Source organism: Triturus cristatus, chromosome 1_2, assembly GCF_964204655.1.
Source record: "Triturus cristatus chromosome 1_2, aTriCri1.1, whole genome shotgun sequence".
Taxonomy (NCBI): domain Eukaryota; kingdom Metazoa; phylum Chordata; class Amphibia; order Caudata; family Salamandridae; genus Triturus; species Triturus cristatus.
The window spans coordinates 174,755,870-174,775,574 of NC_140580.1; the positions used below are offsets into that span (position 1 = coordinate 174,755,870).

Here is a 19,705-nt window from a genome sequence, read left to right on the forward strand (position 1 = left end):
GCATGGGACTATTTGCTAGTGGCTTTTAGGTGCAGGTAAATATTTTTGAAGATAAATATTTGTAGATAGCATAGAATTCTGTAGTCTGTGTTTTGCAGTCTATGGGGCATATTCACAAGAAATTGTCGGAGTGTGCAGCTGTGCCAAATTTGGCAGCACCGCATGCAAGCGTTATAAAAATGCAGGGATGCGCCATATTCACAAGAATACCGTACACCCCTGTGTTTCCCCTAGCACTGGAGCAAAAGAAGCATCCTAGCAATAGCGCAGGCACCCTGCTGCTATGTTGCAAGGGGGCCTGCAGTGTAGGGACGATTGTTTGTGTGCAGGAAGGGTCCCCTTCCTGCACACAATCAATAATGGCGATGTGTACCTTCTATGTGTGCTGCAGAATGCAGCACACATGGAAAGAGCAAAAAACGAGGAGAAATTAATAATTTCTTCTTGTTGCGCCATTCTAACACCTGGTATTCCATGGCATACTTTTTTGGCACAGCTTCAGCCTTGTAAATCTGTTGCAGCGTCCATAAGCAATGGGTGTTGCAGTGGAACGCCCACAGCAACACCCATCGCACACCCCTTTGCCGCAGAGGGCTGCAGCGGAAAGGGGCATATTTACAAAGTGGCTTTAGCGCCACCTTGTAAATATGGAAAAAGGCGCTGTGCCACCACGTTAAAAAAGTGACGCTCGTTTGGCGCTGAGGTCTTGTAAATATGCCCCTAACTATGTTGCCCCTCTGCCCACAGATTACTAATCTTGCAGTCTCCAGTACGTCTCAAACAACCTTGTGGGGTAGTATAGACCAGGGAGGGTTTTAAGAAACAGGATAAAAAGGCGCTCAAGCAGGTAAATGAGTAAATGAAGTAGAAAGAACAAAGAACAAATGCTTTACGGTGCGACAGGTCAGGGGAAAACCCAAAACCCCTGTGTAAGGTGTGGGCAAGAGCCCATGCCACAAAATTATGAACAAATCCTGTGCACACGTGACAATTCGGTTAATTGGATCACGGAAAGAACAACAAAATTCAACAGAATGAAGAAATGTTGTTTTAATTCAAAAGATGAGTTTTCATCAGTACATAAGGCTCCAGCCGACACGTGTTTCGTCAACAGTTAAAACACTGTGACTCTTCAGGGCACGATGAGCAATGTCATCCGGAAAAAACAAAGATATAAAGTGTGGATCAAGGAAAGGCGGTCAACCCATGGGTCCGAAGACCAGCAAAAAACCAACGGTCTGTAAATATCGATGCGACGATGTGGTTTGAAATAAGTTGTTGCCGAAGTGCGGGAGCCTGTATGTGGCGCTGTTAACTGGAAAGGAATCGCTGCCGAAGTAAATATGCCCCTAAGTATGTTGCCCCTCTGCCCACAGATTACTAATCTTGCAGTCTCCAGTACGTCTCAAACAACCTTGTGGGGTAGTATGTTGGCATTGCTTAAACTATCCAAATACATACATGTAGAGATGAACTTTCGTTAACATAAAACTATGTTTCAAATATTTCCACCACCCACCCCTGTCTCCCAAGGAGTGCTCTTTAGAACAGACTAATTCACTGCAGGAGCAGGCCTTTTAAGTTTAATTTCTCAACTGCACTTTGTGTCGTCACCCGGGCTGGAAATGTGTTCAGTAAATTACCCACAGGCTGTCCTCTAGAAGGGGTTGCACCATGCTTCTCGTGACGGCAGGAGGAAAGTCCACGAAAGTCTTTGCAGAGTTTAGCAAGATCCTTTTGGGCAATCCGGTGTAGATGCCATTGCAGCAATCCAGCAATGAGTTGTTCACTGTGAGACCCGGGGCTATTAAGTGATGACAGATCAAGAAAGGAGGGTGCTACAAAGGTGAATCTTAGCGGCTGGTTTTACTCTGGGTGTAGAGTTTGATAATGGGAATGATGAGCCCGTGGACTAAAATCACCATCAAAATAACTGGTGCATCCATGTGTAAGCACCAACTGCAGTTCCACTTGTATGTGGGTGATATCCCCCTCTACACCTGACTGGGTGACAATCCAGAAGTTGAAACTATCACCCGGGGTGACACCACACTGCACCCCCGGTTCCAACCTTTGGTGCGTCAAACAGAACCTGCTCACCCAGACAGACCAGATTACAACCAGAAGTAAGAAGGAGCGGAACGGTTGGGGTTATGGGTTCACCACTATGGAAAGCTTTGAGCCCAGACCCAAGCAATCAACCAGGTCTAAAAGCCTTAAGACAAGCTTCTTCAAAGATGCTTTTATGTCACACCTAGAAGGCATTGCCCCTTTTCAAGAAGGGGTTGTGGCTCTATAAGTATAGCGTTGGACACCTTGCGTGCCTCCACCATAGACTATCACAAGAAGGCCTGTCAACCAATAAACTTCACTGTCCAAAGCATTTGATGGGAGGCATCAGCAGGATTCCTACTCCAACAATTTGCTAGAGCTGCCAAGTGACTGAAGTGTGACAAGCCAAATACCTACAAAATAAGTAAATAAATTAGTAAATGTAAATATAGTGCAGTTGGTGGGCTGGAGTAGATAGTAGATCCTTTGCACTTGGAAGCTGGTGTTGTTGTAAAATGTAAGTGTTGGGTAAGGCTGTGGTGCGTGATTGCCATGTGAATGCATTCTGTCTGATTGCAATACATTCCAAGACTTGGGTGCATAATGAGAAATCTGGAAACAGTACCAAGTGCTAAGTGAAGCAGTTTCTTGTCATGTCTGTGTATGTATAGTCTGAGTGGGTGTGCTGTGGAAGGTGTGTGGAAGCCTGGAGAATGTGAAGAAGCATAGAAAGTTGGGGTGAGAGTGCTGGTTGAAGCCTGGTTGTTGGTTATTGTTGCACAGAGGATGGCATTGCGACAGGAGCTATGTTGCTGTGGCTGTAACCAATGGAACAAGCATTGGTAATGCCAATAGCTCTTGGTTATGCGAGAGCTATTGGCTTTGGCAATGTATTTTAGCCAATATGTACACCAGTGTGGCTGCTGTTCAGCATGGCTATACATTAGCAGCATGGAGTGGAGTGCGGTAGATTGGAGTAGAGTGGAATGGGGTAGATTGGGGTAGAAGAGTGGAGTGGGTAGATTGGCGTAGAGTGGAGTGGGAGTAGAGTGGGGTAGAATTGAGTGGGGTGTATTGAAGTAGATTTGAGCGGGTGGAGTAGGGTAGATTGGGGTAGAGTCAAGTAGGGTAGATTGGCATATAGTGAAGTGGGGGAAGAGTGGGGTAGAATTAAATGGGATGGATTTGGGTAGATTAGAGTGGGGGAGTTGGGAAGAATATCTTGGTAGATTGGAGTGGGGTAGATTGGGATGGAGTGGGGTAGAATGAGGAAGAGTGGGGTAGATTGGAGGGGGTAGATTGGCCTGGAGTGAAGTGGAGCTGATTGGAAAGGATTAGATTTGGTGGATTATCGTAGAGTAGAATGGAATGGAGTAGAGGGAGATTGGGATAGTTTGGAGTGGGGTAGATTCGGAGAGTTGGGTAGATTGGAGGGGTGTGTGGTAGATTAGGATGGGGTGGAGTAGGTTTACTAGGGTCGATTAGGGTAAATTGGAGTGCAGTGGAGTAGATTGGAGTGCAGTAGTTTGGGGTAGATTAGACTGGGGTAGATTGGAGTGGGGGTGGGGGTGGGGTAGATTGAATTGGGCTAGATTGAGGTAGAGTGGGGTAGATTGGAGTGGGATATATTTAGGTAGATTGGAGTGGGGTAGATTGTGGAAGACCGGATTGTGGTGGATTGGGGTAGATTGGAGTGGAGTGGGGTAGATTGGAGTGGTGTCGGGTAGATTGAAGTGGTGTCGGGTAGATTGGACTGAGGGAATGGGGTAGATTGAATTGGGGAGATTGGGAGAGTGGAGTAGATTAAAGTGGAGTGGAGTGGCATAATTTGGAGTGCAGTAGATTGGAGTGGGGTATATTGGAGTGGGGTAGATTGGAGTGGGGTAGAGTAAAGTGGAGTGGGATAGATAGAAGTGAAGAAGAGAAGATTGGAGTGGGGTAGATTAGGATCTCAAAGATGCCTGCTCATCTAAAAACTCTAACTTGTTCTGGAAGTTGGTTACCTGGGGAAGCAGATCAGGTGCAAGCTCACCAGTAAATCACATCACTGGACAGGCGTGGTATGACCACTTTAGACAGGTTTATTTAGCACCAGAGGTCACCCAGTCTGTGGAACTAGATAGTTTGCACGAGACCCTTGAAGAAAACGAGTGCTTTAACCTGCCTGAGATAGAAGCTGCAATTAGCAAAGTAGTACCCTCTAAAGCAGCGGATCCAAATGGCCTGCCAGATGACCTTTTTATGGCTGAACCAGCCAACTGGGCACGTTATATCTTACTTTTAGAAAACGCAATAGCTAATGGCGCACCTGTACCAGAGTTGTGGAAGGCTGCAGAGGTGGTACCAATATACAAGAAGGGTTCCAGGGATGATCCCTCTAATTATAGACCAATCAACCTGATTGATGCTATGCAGAAGGACTTCGGTCGAGTTCTTCTGCATAGGATACAGGCTTGGACCGAGAATGAAGCTATCCTCTCCCAGTTACAGGCCGGTTTTAGATCCAAGACTGGAACGATGGACCAGGTGTTTAGACTCCTCCTTATCTACTGGAAGGTAGTGGTGATAGGCAAGGGAAGTCTTTACCTTGCGTTTATCGACCTGAAGACTGCCTTTGACCTGGTCCCTAGATCTAAGCTGTGGATGACACTTGGAGAGCTGGGCATTCCCCACCTCATCCTCAATCTGTTGATACGACTACATGAGGGCAACTACGCACAGGTCAGATGGGGGCCGCAAGGACAACTTACAGAACGTATCCCTGTCAATGGAGGAGTTCGACAGGGCTGCGTTCTAGCTCCGACCCTATTTTACCTATATGTGAACGGGTTGGTCAGCTTTCTTCTGGAGATTCCCTCAGACTCACCTATTTTGGGGGGAATCAAGGTGCCAACCTTGCTGACCCTGCTGATGTCTAAGACACCAGTGGGGCTACAGCGTCTGCTTGACAGATTCCAACTTTTTTGTGATAATCGGGGGTTGTAAATAGTACAAAAACAAAGTTTATGACCTTTAATTGTCACAAGTCATACAGGGGCATCCCACAGCTGGGTGAAGTACCCTTGGAAAGGGTCGATACTTTTGACTACTTAGGTGTTAGACTTTCAGACAAAATGTCGTGGAAGCCTCACCTAGCAAAGATGCTCCTGGGACATAAACGGGCGACTGTAGTCATAGGAAAGGAACATCGCATTTCACACACCAGGCCGGTAGCCCCCGCCCTTCAAATTTATGATGCCAAGGCAGGTAGTGCGGCTCCCTATGGAGCAGAAATCTGGGGATTCGACAGACCTCCATAGAACTGAGCACACATTTTTTAGAGACCTGGTGATGTTACCCCAAAATTTTCCCCTTACTCCTTCTAATGCTGGATATGGGTAGGCAGTCCATTGAAGATATAGCAAGATTGCGCCCACTGCTATTCTGGGCCTGCATTAGACAGACCCCAGAGCTCCTCCCTTACGCCGAAGCCTTTACCGAAATAGCTTGCTTGGATACTGGCGGCAAGATAGGATGGATCACAAATGTCAAAAAAATGCTAACATCCATCGGCCTCCAAACTTTTTGGGACAGCCAGGAACCCCTAGGGAGGGACAACCTCAAACGACTTTATTGGGAATGGGTGGATTATCGGGAGAGTAGCAATTCTAATGTGGGAAGATTAACAAAAGAGTTTCTCATGCATAAACAAACTAGATACCTTGAGCCCTTCCTTGATATAGTTCAGGTCCAGAGGGACAGAAAGTTGTATACACAATTTAGGTATGGAAATTTTCCTGTTCATGAGGTTACTGCTAAGTGGCACTCTGGTAATGAGATCTTAGGAGATTGTCCATGCTGCAACGCTCAGATAGAAAGTGTTGCACACTTATTGTTTGCCTGTCTGGCTTATAAAAATCCGTGGGCAAAGTGGATAAGATCGATTTGCCAGCAAATAGGTACACAGGATTACCACACAGCCCTACGTATCTTTAGGTCAAATTCCAGACCTCTCTTTGCCTGTTGTGTAGCAAAGGTTTTGGGCCAGGCGTGGCTTAATAGGTTGAAGGTCCTCTCGAGAGTAGAACAGCAACAACTCAATTGAGGCCACAACACATATGTGCAATACCCTCAAGTCCGCTTGGCCCAGTCAATAATCTTCACCCATACACAAGCACTTTATTGTATAATTTTAACATCACTGTAGGGTAACCTATAATGCCAGAGCATAATACTAAACATTAACAACATCTGGATGGTTTGGAATTTAAACAAAATGCTTTTGGTTTTTTAACCTGCTGCTACTGTATATCCCCATTTGCTATATTAACTGTTTGTTTTTATCTGATGAACTCACGTTTTAAATATTTGAATACAATAATTGTTTTAACATGGCCAGGATTAATTAGATTATCATGTTGCACTGTCTGTTTACATGTTGCTTATGATATTGAGTGATTGTATTTTTAGCTATTTTAAAAATGTATTTTGTTCGCTTTCATGACATCTTTATCGAAATAAAGCTTTACAACAAAAACAACAACAAGATTAGGATGAAGTGGGGTAGAGTGGAGTAGGGTAGATTGGTGTGGAGTTGAGTAGATTGGGGAGTAGGTCTGATTGGAGTAGTGTCTGGTAGATTGGGATGGGGTAGGGTAGGGTAGATTGGAGTGGGGTAGATTGGAGTGCAGTGGAGTAGATGGAGTGGATTAGATTTGGGTATATTGGACTGGTACATATATGTGGATATAGGTACAGAAAATCTAGGCTTACTTACCTGTTGCTATTTATTGCAATATTTTGTCCCCTCAATATTATGTGCCCTCGATATTCTGGGGTCGATATTCAGGGCACACACTGTTACATAATACTTGCAAAAGAAGATCCTAATATTTCAGTAATTCTTTTATTTTCTGTTAGTTTCCTTTATATTTCCTATACAGTTTTCATTAAATATGTCTATAAAGGAGAGACATTCATTTACTTTGGAGCACACCGTGCTCTTCTCTATTTGTCAAATACTTCTTCATTCTCTTTTTAATTCTTCTTTCCAGCCTGTATGTCAGGAGTGCTGCACTAACTTATCACACTTCTTAATTTACTCTCTCAAATGCTGCCCCTTCATGCTTTATTGCTTTGTCTAGTAAGTCCTCTGAAAAATCATCGAGAAAGTACTAGCAACTTGAATACAGGATGACATCAGCAAGGACACCTTCCCATATACAGACCACGTTGTAATATTTACACCACCACCCTTGAAGTAAGTGATGATGCTGCCCGCATCAGTAAAAACCACTCTGTACTGGTCCTGCTCAACCTTTATTCAGCTTTTCACACAGTCTTCTACAAACATTGACCGACACTTGGGAAAAGCCCATGGGCTTCTCTCCACTGTCCTCTAATGGTGCACCTCTTAGCGCACTTGTTCAGATGGGAACGTCAAGATCCAAGAAACTCCTGATCCCTGCAGAATGTAGGAGAGATCAATCCTCTCCACCTCCCTCTTAATTACTAAGTAGCCAAAATCATTTTATCATATCCTTTCCCACGAAATGGAAGATGCATGGCCAAAGAACTCTACATCTATCTGTATGATGATATTATTTCTCCTTCAAAAAAACCTCCTATGCCAGCTATCCATGTTATTCCATGCTCCTGCAATATTCCATTATACTAATTTCAAATGTATCTTAACGATATCCCTTACCTCTGAATTTTTTTATTTTTTTTACGTTTCTTAGGTGAGCATGTGCTATGCAACTCTATACTTCTTCAGACAGAGTGGGTAACTGCATTCTGCATCTTATTAGTACAGATTCACCTTTAGTTAATGGACCAATAGACTCCTTGTTTCCTTAGTTCCTTGAGTAGTATCACTTAACCCTCTTTGCGTAGGCTCTTTTTAGGTCACGGCCTAACAGCACAAAAGATATCTTGGGGACATTCAGAAAGTTAACCTAGGAATGCATTCTGCCCATTGCTTACCATTGGCTTTGTGGTTTTTGTAACTCACATTTTCTGACTTTCTATTTGCTGGCTTTATTTGTTTTAGACTGTCCAGCTCGAGTTCATTTCTCCCGTTGCCTAAACCTTGTTTACTGTATTCTTCACAAACTCGTTTTCTGTCAACAGGCCTTTAAATCTTGTTCTTATCGTGTCACATTTGCTGTGCATTCAAAGACAGAGGTGAAATGTCAGGTTTAGTTTTCCAGGGTGCTTGGTGTTTATTTTTCTTTCTTTGACTTCAAAGTGAGAGGATTTATGTGACAATCATGCTGGCTAGTGGTGTCTGCTGGAGGAAGGCTTACACATGTTTGTTTTCTAGCACACAACAACATTTAAATATCTGTAAATGAACAGTGCTGATGATCGAATCAATACATTTCCACACATTATCATTTGTGCGCTGTATACTTTTATCAGTAAAACTGTATGTGAGTGAGAATGTAACAGTCATTTCAGCCAGTCAGTCAGTCAAACAAGTCTTTATTCGGCCGGAGCCATAAAAGCACATCAAAGCCAATAAAATTATAATACATTAAAATTCAACACCGATATCAACGTAACAATATGGATTAATTAACTCAAAGTACAGTTAAAAAAAACTAATTGCCACAAGAGAGTTAAAATCGAAGCTTTCTTTGTTAGCCCAGGAGGCCAGACAGATATAATTTTAGCAAAGAAAAGGGCTTATTCATTTAACATAAGGTGCACATGTGTATTTATTGGGATTCATATTTTTCTCCTAATATCAAAAAGCTTATTTTATAAAATCTAGTAACACATAACAAATTTCCGGGGATCCTAGAGACTGCAGGAATATTAAATTAAGTAGGGGTGGGCGGAATTTGCGAAATTCACTTTTGCAAATTATCGCGAAAATGTTAAAAATCTCCGCAAACACGCGGAAATATCGCGAAGATGCGGAAGTTTTTTTCCCGCCCGTTCGCTGTGTTTTCTGCGTGGTCGCGGCTCGCCAACTTACCCATGCGGTTGCTCGCGGGCGCGGCCATCTTGTTTTCACTTGTCTCGCGGTGCATGATCGCGAGAAGAAAGACGTGATCGTGTGACGCATGACGTTACTGCGGGCGTGAACTGTCGCGAGACAGCGCAAATGGCTACCCACAATCCAACATCTCGTGGAGAATGCGACCGGATCGGGAAAACTTGTCGGCGAACGCGGGAAATCAGGTAAGGCGATCGCGCGCACGCGAGAATGTATTATTTTACAGCGTGAGCAAGAAACAAATTATCGCTAAGCTGCGGAATGCGGAAATTTTGACATTTTCGCGCTTTCCGCGGAATGCGAAAATGCTAAATTATTGCAATTTCCGCGAACGGAACGAAATTTTGGCCCAGGCCTAATATTAAGTCTTCCTTGTGATGTCTCAGATTTGACTTATGCAATATTGGGACCAAAAAATAACTTTTCAGCCCTGAATGCAAGGTGCAGATAAGGATAAAGTGGCTAGTGCATTGCATTGAAATGTTGTCACAGCCACATGGTGGTAAATCCTGTTTCCAGGCTCCTGGCATAGGAAAAGCAAATTTAAAGTGCAGCATACTCAGCCTAAAAAGTGTGAGCCAGTAGCATGTGTGGGGTTCATAATCCACCCTAAATAAGGTTCTAACTCAATACTGCATGTTGTTGACTTAGGCATATTTAAATATTGTTTCTTTAGCCTGGGCCTTTTCTAAACAGATGTTCATACAATGTTTCAGGTAACGTTCTTTACCTTGTAATGTAATGGTAATTTCCATTGAAGATGTGTTGTTTGTAATGGCAGTACGCTACTTTACCAGGCATACTCCACGTTACCGCACTCCCTTCTCCTCTGCACCACTCCACGCCACTGCACTCTACTCTGCACCACTCTACACTACGCCTCTCTACTCTGCACCACGCCATGCTACTCTATGCCAATGTACTCTTTCCCACACTACTCTACTATGCACCACTGCACTCTTCGCCACTGCACTCTACACTACTCTGCAGCACTCCCCTCTATGTCACCATGCTCTGCAACACTGCACTCTATGCCACTGCACTCTATGCCAATGTACTGTACACCACTTCACTCAAAACCAATGCGCTCTACGCTAATCTACTCTGAACCAAACTACTCTACACCACTATACTCTATGCCACTCTATTCTACTTTAAGGCACTTTGTTCAGCTCTGCCTCACTGCACTCTACGATATGCTATTTTACTCTGCACAACTTTACTCCATGCCACTGCTCTCTATGCCACTGCTCTCTATGCCACTGTACTCTGCGCCCCTGCACTGCACGGCCCTCTACTCTACTCTGTGCCACTGCTCTCTGCGTCAATGCACTCCACGCCACTCTACTATACACCACTACACTCTACAGCAGTATACTCTGCACACTGCACTCTCTCACACTCTACTTTATGCCACTCTACACCACTAAACTCTACGCTACTGAACTCTAAGCCACTGAACTGTATGTCACTGCCCTTTACACCAATCCACTCTAATCCACTCAAATCTACTCTGCACCACTGCACTCTACTACACTCTACACCATGGGTACTCACAAACTTTCTCTCTGGGGCCAAATTTACAGTGTGGTTTGTGGCCGAGGGCCGCACCAGTGGGGGCGGGTTCAGAGGGGGAGGGGCGGGGCTAAAGCAAAAATGACCATGAGGTTGAACACAGGTCCCTGCAGCAGACGCCTTCGTCCACTGAGCCACCAGACCCAGCATACACAGATCTCTCTCTCTCTCCCTCTCCCCCTCCCTCCCTCTCTCTCCCTCCCTCTCCCTCCCTCCCCCTGCCTCCCTCTCTCCCCCTGTCTCTCTCCCCCTTTCTCTCTCCCCCTGTCTCTCTCCCCCTGTCTCTCCCCGTCTCTCCCCCTGTCTCTCTCCCTCCGTCGCCCTCCCTCCGTCGCCCTCCCTCCGTCACCCTCCCTCCGTCACCCTCCTCCCACCGTCGCCCTCCTCCCTCCGTCACCCTCCTTCCTCTGTCGCCCTCTTCCCTCTGTCGCCCTCCTCCCTCTGTCGCCCTCCCTCTGTCTCCCTCCCTCTGTCTCCCTCCCTCTGTCTCCCTCCCTCTGTCTCCCTCCCTCTGTCTCCCTCCCTCTGTCTCCCTCCCTCTGTCGCCCTCCTCCCTCTGTCGCCCTCCTCCCTCTGTCGCCCTCCTCCCTCTGTCGCCCTCCCTCTGTCGCCCTCTACCTGTCTCTCCCTCCTGTCTCTCCCCCTGTCTCTCTCCCTCCGTCGCCCTCCCTCTGTCGCCCTCCCTCTGTCACCCTCCTCCCTCCGTCACCCTCCTCCCTCCGTCACCCTCCTCCCTCTGTCGCCCTCCCTCTGTCGCCCTCCCTCTGTCGCCCTCCCTCTGTCGCCCTCCCTCTGTCTCCCTCCCTCTGTCTCTCTCCCTCTGTCTCCCACTCTGTCTCCCTCCCTCTGTCTCCCTCCCGCTGTCTCCCTCCCGCTGTCTCCCTCCTCCCTCTGTCGCCCTCCTCCCTCTGTCGCCCTCCTCCCTCTGTCGCCCTCCTCCTTCTGTCGCCCTCCTCCCTCTGTCTCCCTCCCTCTGTCATCCTCCCTCTGTCTCCCTCCCTCTGTCTCCCTCCCTCTGTCTCCCTCCCTCTGTCTCCCTCCCTCTGTCCCCTCCCTCTGTCGCCCTCCTCCCTCTGTCGCCCTCCTCCCTCTGTCGCCCTCCCTCTGTTGCCCTCCCTCTGTCGCCCTCCTCCCTCTGTCGCCCCCCTCCCTCTGACTCCCTCTCTGTCGCCCTCCCTCTGTCTCCCTGTCGCCCTCCCTCTGTCTCCCTCCCGCTGTCTCCCTCCCCTCTGTCTCCCTCCCTCTGTCTCCCTCCCTCTGTCTCCCTCCCTCTGTCTCCCTCCCTCTGTCGCCCTCCTCCCTCTGTCGCCCTCCTCCCTCTGTCGCCCTCCCTCTGTCGCCCTCCCTCTGTCGCCCTCCCTCTGTCGCCCTCCCTCTGTCGCCCTCCCTCTGTCGCCCTCCCTCTGTTGCCCTCCCTCTGTCACACTCCCTCTGTCGCCCTCCCTCTCTGTCTCCCTCTCTGTCTCCCTCTCTCTGTCTCCCTCTCTCTGTCTCCCTCCCTCTGTCTCCCTCCCTCTGTCTCCCTCTCCCTCCCTCTCCCTCCCTCCCTCTCCCTCCCTCCGTCTCCCTCCCTCCCTCTGTCTCCCTCCCTCCGTCTCCCTCCCTCCCTCTGTCTCCTTCCCTCTCCCTCCCTCCCTCTCCCTCCCTCCCTCCCCCTCCCTCTGTCGCCCTCCCTCTGTCGCCCTCCCTCTGTCGCCCTCCCTCTGTCTCCCTCCCTCTGTCTCCCTCTCCCTCCCTCTCCCTCCGTCTCCCTCCCTCCCTCTGTCTCCCTCCATCTCCCTCCATCTCCCTCCGTCTCCCTCCGTCTCCCTCCGTCTCCCTTCCTCCCTCTCCCTCCCTCCCTCCGTCTCCCTCCCTCCCTCTGTCTCCCTCCGTCTCTCTCCCTCCCTCCGTCTCCCTCCCTCCCTCCCTCCCTCTGTCTCCCTCCATCTCCCTCCCTCCGTCTCCCTTCCTCCATCACCCTCCTCCCACCGTCGCCCTCCTCCCTCCGTCACCCTCCTTCCTCTGTCGCCCTCTTCCCTCTGTCGCCCTCCTCCCTCTGTCGCCCTCCCTCTGTCTCCCTCCCTCTGTCTCCCTCCCTCTGTCTCCCTCCCTCTGTCTCCCTCCCTCTGTCTCCCTCCCTCTGTCTCCCTCCCTCTGTCTCCCTCCCTCTGTCTCCCTCCCTCTGTCGCCCTCCTCCCTCTGTCGCCCTCCTCCCTCTGTCGCCCTCCTCCCTCTGTCGCCCTCCCTCTGTCGCCCTCTACCTGTCTCTCCCTCCTGTCTCTCCCCCTGTCTCTCTCCCTCCGTCGCCCTCCCTCTGTCGCCCTCCCTCTGTCACCCTCCTCCCTCCGTCACCCTCCTCCCTCTGTCGCCCTCCCTCTGTCGCCCTCCCTCTGTCGCCCTCCCTCTGTCGCCCTCCCTCTGTCGCCCTCCCTCTGTCGCCCTCCCTCTGTCTCCCTCCCTCTGTCTCTCTCCCTCTGTCTCCCACTCTGTCTCCCTCCCTCTGTCTCCCTCCCGCTGTCTCCCTCCCGCTGTCTCCCTCCTCCCTCTGTCGCCCTCCTCCCTCTGTCGCCCTCCTCCCTCTGTCGCCCTCCTCCTTCTGTCGCCCTCCTCCCTCTGTCTCCCTCCCTCTGTCATCCTCCCTCTGTCTCCCTCCCTCTGTCTCCCTCCCTCTGTCTCCCTCCCTCTGTCTCCCTCCCTCTGTCGCCCTCCTCCCTCTGTCGCCCTCCTCCCTCTGTCGCCCTCCTCCCTCTGTCGCCCTCCCTCTGTTGCCCTCCCTCTGTCGCCCTCCTCCCTCTGTCGCCCTCCTCCCTCTGACTCCCTCTCTGTCGCCCTCCCTCTGTCTCCCTGTCGCCCTCCCTCTGTCTCCCTCCCGCTGTCTCCCTTCCCTCTGTCTCCCTCCCGCTGTCTCCCTCCCCTCTGTCTCCCTCCCTCTGTCTCCCTCCCTCTGTCTCCCTCCCTCTGTCTCCCTCCCTCTGTCTCCCTCCCTCTGTCTCCCTCCCTCTGTCGCCCTCCTCCCTCTGTCGCCCTCCCTCTGTCGCCCTCCCTCTGTCGCCCTCCCTCTGTCGCCCTCCCTCTGTTGCCCTCCCTCTGTCACCCTCCCTCTGTCGCCCTCCCTCTCTGTCTCCCTCTCTGTCTCCCTCTCTCTGTCTCCCTCTCTCTGTCTCCCTCCCTCTGTCTCCCTCCCTCTGTCTCCCTCTCCCTCCCTCTCCCTCCCTCCCTCTCCCTCCCTCCGTCTCCCTCCCTCCCTCTGTCTCCCTCCCTCCGTCTCCCTCCCTCCCTCTGTCTCCTTCCCTCTCCCTCCCTCCCTCTCCCTCCCTCCCTCCCCCTCCCTCTGTCGCCCTCCCGCTGTCGCCCTCCCTCTGTCGCCCTCCCTCTGTCGCCCTCCCTCTGTCTCCCTCCCTCTGTCTCCCTCTCCCTCCCTCTCCCTCCATCTCCCTCCCTCCCTCTGTCTCCCTCCATCTCCCTCCATCTCCCTCCGTCTCCCTCCGTCTCCCTCCGTCTCCCTTCCTCCCTCTCCCTCCCTCCCTCCGTCTCCCTCCCTCCCTCTGTCTCCCTCCGTCTCTCTCCCTCCCTCCGTCTCCCTCCCTCCCTCCCTCCCTCTGTCTCCCTCCATCTCCCTCCCTCCGTCTCCCTCCCTCCATCTCCCTCCCTCCGTCTTCCTCAGTCTCCCTCCCTCTGTCTCCCTCCCTCCCTCTGTCTCCCTCCGTCTCCCTCCCTCCCTCCGTCTCCCTCCCTCCCTCTCCCTCCCTCCGTCTCCCTCCCTCCATCTCCCTCTGTCTCTCTCCCTCTGTCTCTCTCCCTCCCTCTGTCTCCCTCCCTCTGTCTCTCTCCCTGTCTCCCTCCCTCTCCCTCTGTCTCTCTCCCTCTGTCTCCCTCTCCCTCCCTCTCCCTCCCTCTCCCTCCGTACTTCTCCCTGCCTCCGTCTCCCTCCCTCCGCCTCCCTCCGTCTCCCTCCCTCCCTGTCTCCCTCCCTCCCTCCCTCCCTCCGTCTCCCTCCCTCTCCCTCCGTCTCCCTCCCTCTCCCTCCCTCTCCCTCCCTCTCCCTTTGTCTCCCTTTGTCTCCCTCCGTCTCCCTCCGTCTCCCTCCCTCCCTGTCTCCCTCCCTCCGTCTCCCTCCCTCCCTCTCTCTCCCTCCCTCTCCCTCCCTCTCCCTCCCTCCGTCTCCCTCCCTTTGTCTCCCTCCCTCCGTCTCTCTCTCTCTGTCTCCCTCCCTCTATCTCTCCCTGTCTCTCTCCCTGTCTCTCTCCCTCCCTCTCCCTCCCTCTCCCTCTGTCTCCCTCTCCCTCCCTCCGTCACCCTCTGTCATCTCACCCGTGTGTGTGTCAGCCCTGAGAAAGCTTCCCAGCACTCACACACAGCCGCACCCGAGTACTTCACAGGTCTTTAAAAGACCATTTACATGTTAATAAAGCTTTGTTGTATTTCACCTCTTAGTTCCCTGCATCTCCAGTTTGACAATCACTGGAATCCCCCGGCCCCCACAGAGCAGAGTCTCAGAGTACAGGCTGCTGCAACTGGCAGTGTTTGCTAACACTATTTAATTTTTTTTTTTTTTAAAACACATGTAGGATGTCTGTAAGGTCCGCGGGCCACCGAGGAAGGCTTGCCAGGCTGCTGGCGACCCGCGGGCCGTACTATGAGTAACCCTGCTCTACACCATACCACTGCACTTTACTCTGAAACACTCTACTCTGCCACTGCAGGCTATGCCACACTATTGCTTTCTGTGCTACTCCACACCATGCACACCACACCACTCCAATGCACTCTAATCCACTGCACTCTAGGACAAAGCACTCAACACCACTTTACTCAAAACCAATGCACCCTATGCCACTGCACTCTGTGCCAGTCTACTCTACACCACTGCACTGTATGCCACTATACTCTACTCTATGCCACTGCACTCGACACCATTGCACTCTACGTCACTTTACTTTGCAGCACTGCACTCTCTGCCAATGAAATCTGTGCCACTGACCTCTGCGCCACTCTACTCGGTGCCACTCTACTCTGTGCCACTCTACTCTATGCCACTACACTCTACTCTGTCCCAATCTATGCCACTCTCCTGTACTCTACACTGATGCACTCTACGCCACTCTAATCTACTGTGCACCACTGCACTCTGACACTGCACTCTACGCCCCTTCACTATACGCCTCTCTACTCTAATCTGCATCACTCTAATCTATGCCAGTGCACTCTACCCGTCTCTACTATACACCACTGCACTATTTGCCACTGCACTCTACACCACTCCACGCCACAGCACTGCACTCTACGCCACTATTCTATACCACTCCACTCTACCCTGCACCACTCCACTCTAATCACTTCACTCTACTCTGAAACAATCTACTCTGCGCCACTACAATCTATGCTGCTGCACTTTACACTACTCCACTCCACTCTACACCACTGCAAACAATGTTGCCCCACTCTACTTTACGCCACTCTACTCTAGGCCACTGTGCTCTATGCCACTACTCTATGCCAGTGAAGTCTACCCTGCAGCACTATACTCTACCCTGCACCACTCCACTCCACTTCACTGTACTCTGAAACAGTCTACTCCAAGCCACCACACTCTATGCCACTGTGCGCCATTCTACTTTATGCCACTGCACTCTACGCTGCACCACTCTATGCCACTGCACTCTATGATATGCCACTCTTCTGAAAACCATTGCAGTCTACATAAATTCACTCTACACTGCTTTACTCAAAACCAATGCACCCAATGCCACTGTACCTATGACAACTACTTTGCACCACTGCAGTTTACGCCACTATACTCTACAACATTCAGTCTACACCATTGCGCTCTATGTCACTGCACTCTACAACACTCTATTCTACTCTGCACCATTGTACTCTACGTCACTGCTTTCTGCACCACTCTACTCTGCACCACTCTGCTCTGCACCACTCTATGCCACTGCATTTTATGCCACTGCACTCTATGCCACTCTACTGCACTCTACGCCACTCCACTCTACTGCACTCTACACCACTGCACCACTCTACTCTATGGCAATGCGCTCTACACACCTTTACTCTGCACCACTCCACTCTTATGCCACTGCACTCTACTCTGAACCACTCCACTCTACTCTGCACCTCTGTACTCTATGCCCCTTCACTCTACGTCACTCTACAACACTGTTCTCTCTGCCACTCTGTCACTTTACTCTGCACCAATACATTCTTCACCCCTCTACTCTACAACCACTGCACTCTACAACACTCTACTCTTTAGCACTGCACTGTGTGCCACTAAACTCTATGCCACGCTCCTCTGCACCACTTTACTCTACGCCACTGCACTCCACTCTGCACCACTCTATGCCACTCTACTGCACTCTATCAATAAAGTTGTATTTCATATAAATAAAAAAAGCTGCTGCTAAAGACCCATGAAAACCATGTTGTTAGTTTCCGGGTTAGGAGTGGCAGATCAGCACATGTTGTTTGTTTTCGGGTTAGGAGTGGCAGATCAGCACAAGTAGTGCATGCGGGCCATGTGGTCTGCAGGAACCAAAAAGAGACTGCGAGACAGTATTTAAACGAGGACAATGTAGCAGTCTCCCATTCACATTTTCCAAAAGGACGAAGCAGGACGGGGAATCCCTGAGCTAATAAGGTGAGAAAGAAAGCCTATGAAATAGATGGGATAGACATACGAACAGCCTATTTAAATGAATTCCCTGGCACATATATTCATGGGTGTAATATAATGGGGGTGTTTTTTTATTTTAGAGCATGACGTAAGCGCATCGGCAGGTGAGGAGGTGTATGTACTAAAAGCCCCTCTACCTTGGACCTCGTATGCGGACCCCTTGGACACAAAATTAGAAATCTGGGGTTCCGGATTGAACCGTTCAAGAATATACGACAGTTGGAAAACGGGGATTATTCAAGTCCGTTTAAGAAGGTACAACATAAAATACATAGGAGGAAATGTACTGCAGTGTGTTTAGTTAGATCATATGGCAGAGATCCTCTGGTACAGCAATAGTAATATAAAAAATACTCTCTATTTATCAGGGGGTCCAGTAAATAGACCATTCTTCGAGTCTGCAAAAGAAGTACAAGAATAAGTGCAAATATCAACTCCCTTTCATTCAGGTGAGAATAAAGAGAACGCCTTTGAGGCATACAAATGAATTTAGTGATCTATATAGGTATCTCTCAAATTGAGTTTGATGATGAAAATATGCGAACAGCATTGTAGGCACATTGTGCCATTAGTGGTCTATATCCCCCCAGACAAATGGGTTATTTGCAGCAGGGTGAGTGTAATACCGTATTTGTTATACAGTGAGTGACTGTGGAGTTTTTTGGGACCCAGAAACTGAACACAAATGTGGGGTAGTTTAAGAAGTGCTTTAGCAAAAAGCTGCTTCCCTGTTTCCTTTTTTGAAGGTTGTAAGCAGGAGTAATGTGATGCTCTGAAGGGACAAGCTGTAAATATCCTTATGAAATGTTGATATACAGTGTAGATAATTGGAGAAATATATTTGATTTAAATAACATGGGCATATCGTATAAGGAGATTAAATTGAGCCGTAACACATGTGAGCATGTATAAAACAAATCATAGAATTATGAGTTGTGTTAGTAGAATGTCATTGTAAATTTCATGTATAGTAGAATTATTTTAAGGTTTTTAAATACATATTTCTTTATACACTTTTTTGTACAGGGTATATCAATCAAATATACCACAAAGAAAAGTGAACATAATGACGCATTTCTATACATTATCCCGAGGACAAGTTGGACCTGTAGATACAAAATAAAGTATATGTATCCAGGCTAATCTTGCGAAAATTATTCCCAGTGAATTGTTGAGTTAAAAGACAAAGCATACTGTCTATCATTGTTCGTCCTCCCTATTTTTGAGGGTTCTCTGTGGTACAAGTGTCATAAGATGTTATGTTATGTCCTGATTTGATGAATTGTATTGTATTTAATTATGCTGAAAAGATGCATTGTGTTTTATTATAGGTGTTTTTATAAAATGTGTGTTTTAATAATATTCACATGTACTAAAGAAATAAATTGACTTGTTTGCACTGCATGTTATAGTAGTATCAATGTTTGAGTGTTTCATGGATTTTGAGTGAGATCTTATTTGAGTTTTTCTATGTATTTTATATGAATTAAGAATTCCACTATTGATAGGGAGTTCTTGTTGATTGAGTGAATCAAGGGATAATTTGTTTTTTCCACTCTACCTTCCTCCATTGCCCTCTTTGCCACTGCAATCTACTCTACACCGCTCTACTCTATGCCACTGCACTCTACGTCACTGCACAGTACGGCAATGCACTCTACACCACTTTACTCAAAACCAATGCACACTACATCAATCTACTCTGCACCACTGTACTTCACGCCACTCTACTCCACTCTATGTTACCCCACTCTATGATGCTGTACTTCACTTAACTCTGCTCCACTGACACTCTACTCCACTGCCATTCTACAACACTACTCCACCTTACAATGCTCTATGCAACTCCCTCTATACCACTTCATGTCACTTTACTCCACTCTATTCTATCACAAACTACTCCACTCTATGGCAATCTGCTCTGTTGTGCACCACTCTACTCTACAACACTCTGCTCCACTGTATGCACCACCCTCTATGCCCTTCCACTCTGCTCTACACCACTCCGTGACACTTTATGACACTCCACTCTTCGACACTCTACTTTACTCTGACACTGTGCTCCACTCTATGCCACTCAACTCCATTCCCTTCCACTCAATGACACTACTCCCTCCATGCCACTCCACAACACTTTACGTTAATCCATGACACTCCACTTCACTCCTCTCTTCTCCTCTCCTCTCCACCCCACTCAACCCTGTTGTATGCCACTCCATGCCACTCTATACCATTCCATAACACTCTACTCCACTTTATGGCACTCCACTCCATGCCACTCTCCTTTACCCTCTCAACTTTTAGCCATGCTGAACAGTAGCCACTCTCGCCTACAACATTGCTAAAACACATTGGCAAAGCCAATAGCTCTTGCATAGGCGAGACCTATTGGCTTTGCCAATGCTTGTTTAGCCCTGTGATTGAGTACT

The 19,705-nt window shown here is 49.0% G+C and overlaps 1 long non-coding RNA gene across 1 annotated transcript in view; it reads left to right on the forward strand.

Moving 5' to 3' along the window:
* LOC146867025 (uncharacterized) overlaps positions 1-18,679 on the forward strand; it is a 141,409-nt gene extending 122,730 nt beyond the window's left edge. The window contains exons 2-4 of the long non-coding RNA XR_014961061.1: positions 17,357-17,531; positions 17,645-17,725; positions 18,303-18,679. This is a non-coding gene — a long non-coding RNA (uncharacterized LOC146867025). The remainder of the gene's footprint in view (positions 1-17,356; positions 17,532-17,644; positions 17,726-18,302) is intronic.
* The last annotated feature ends 1,026 nt before the right edge of the window (positions 18,680-19,705 follow it).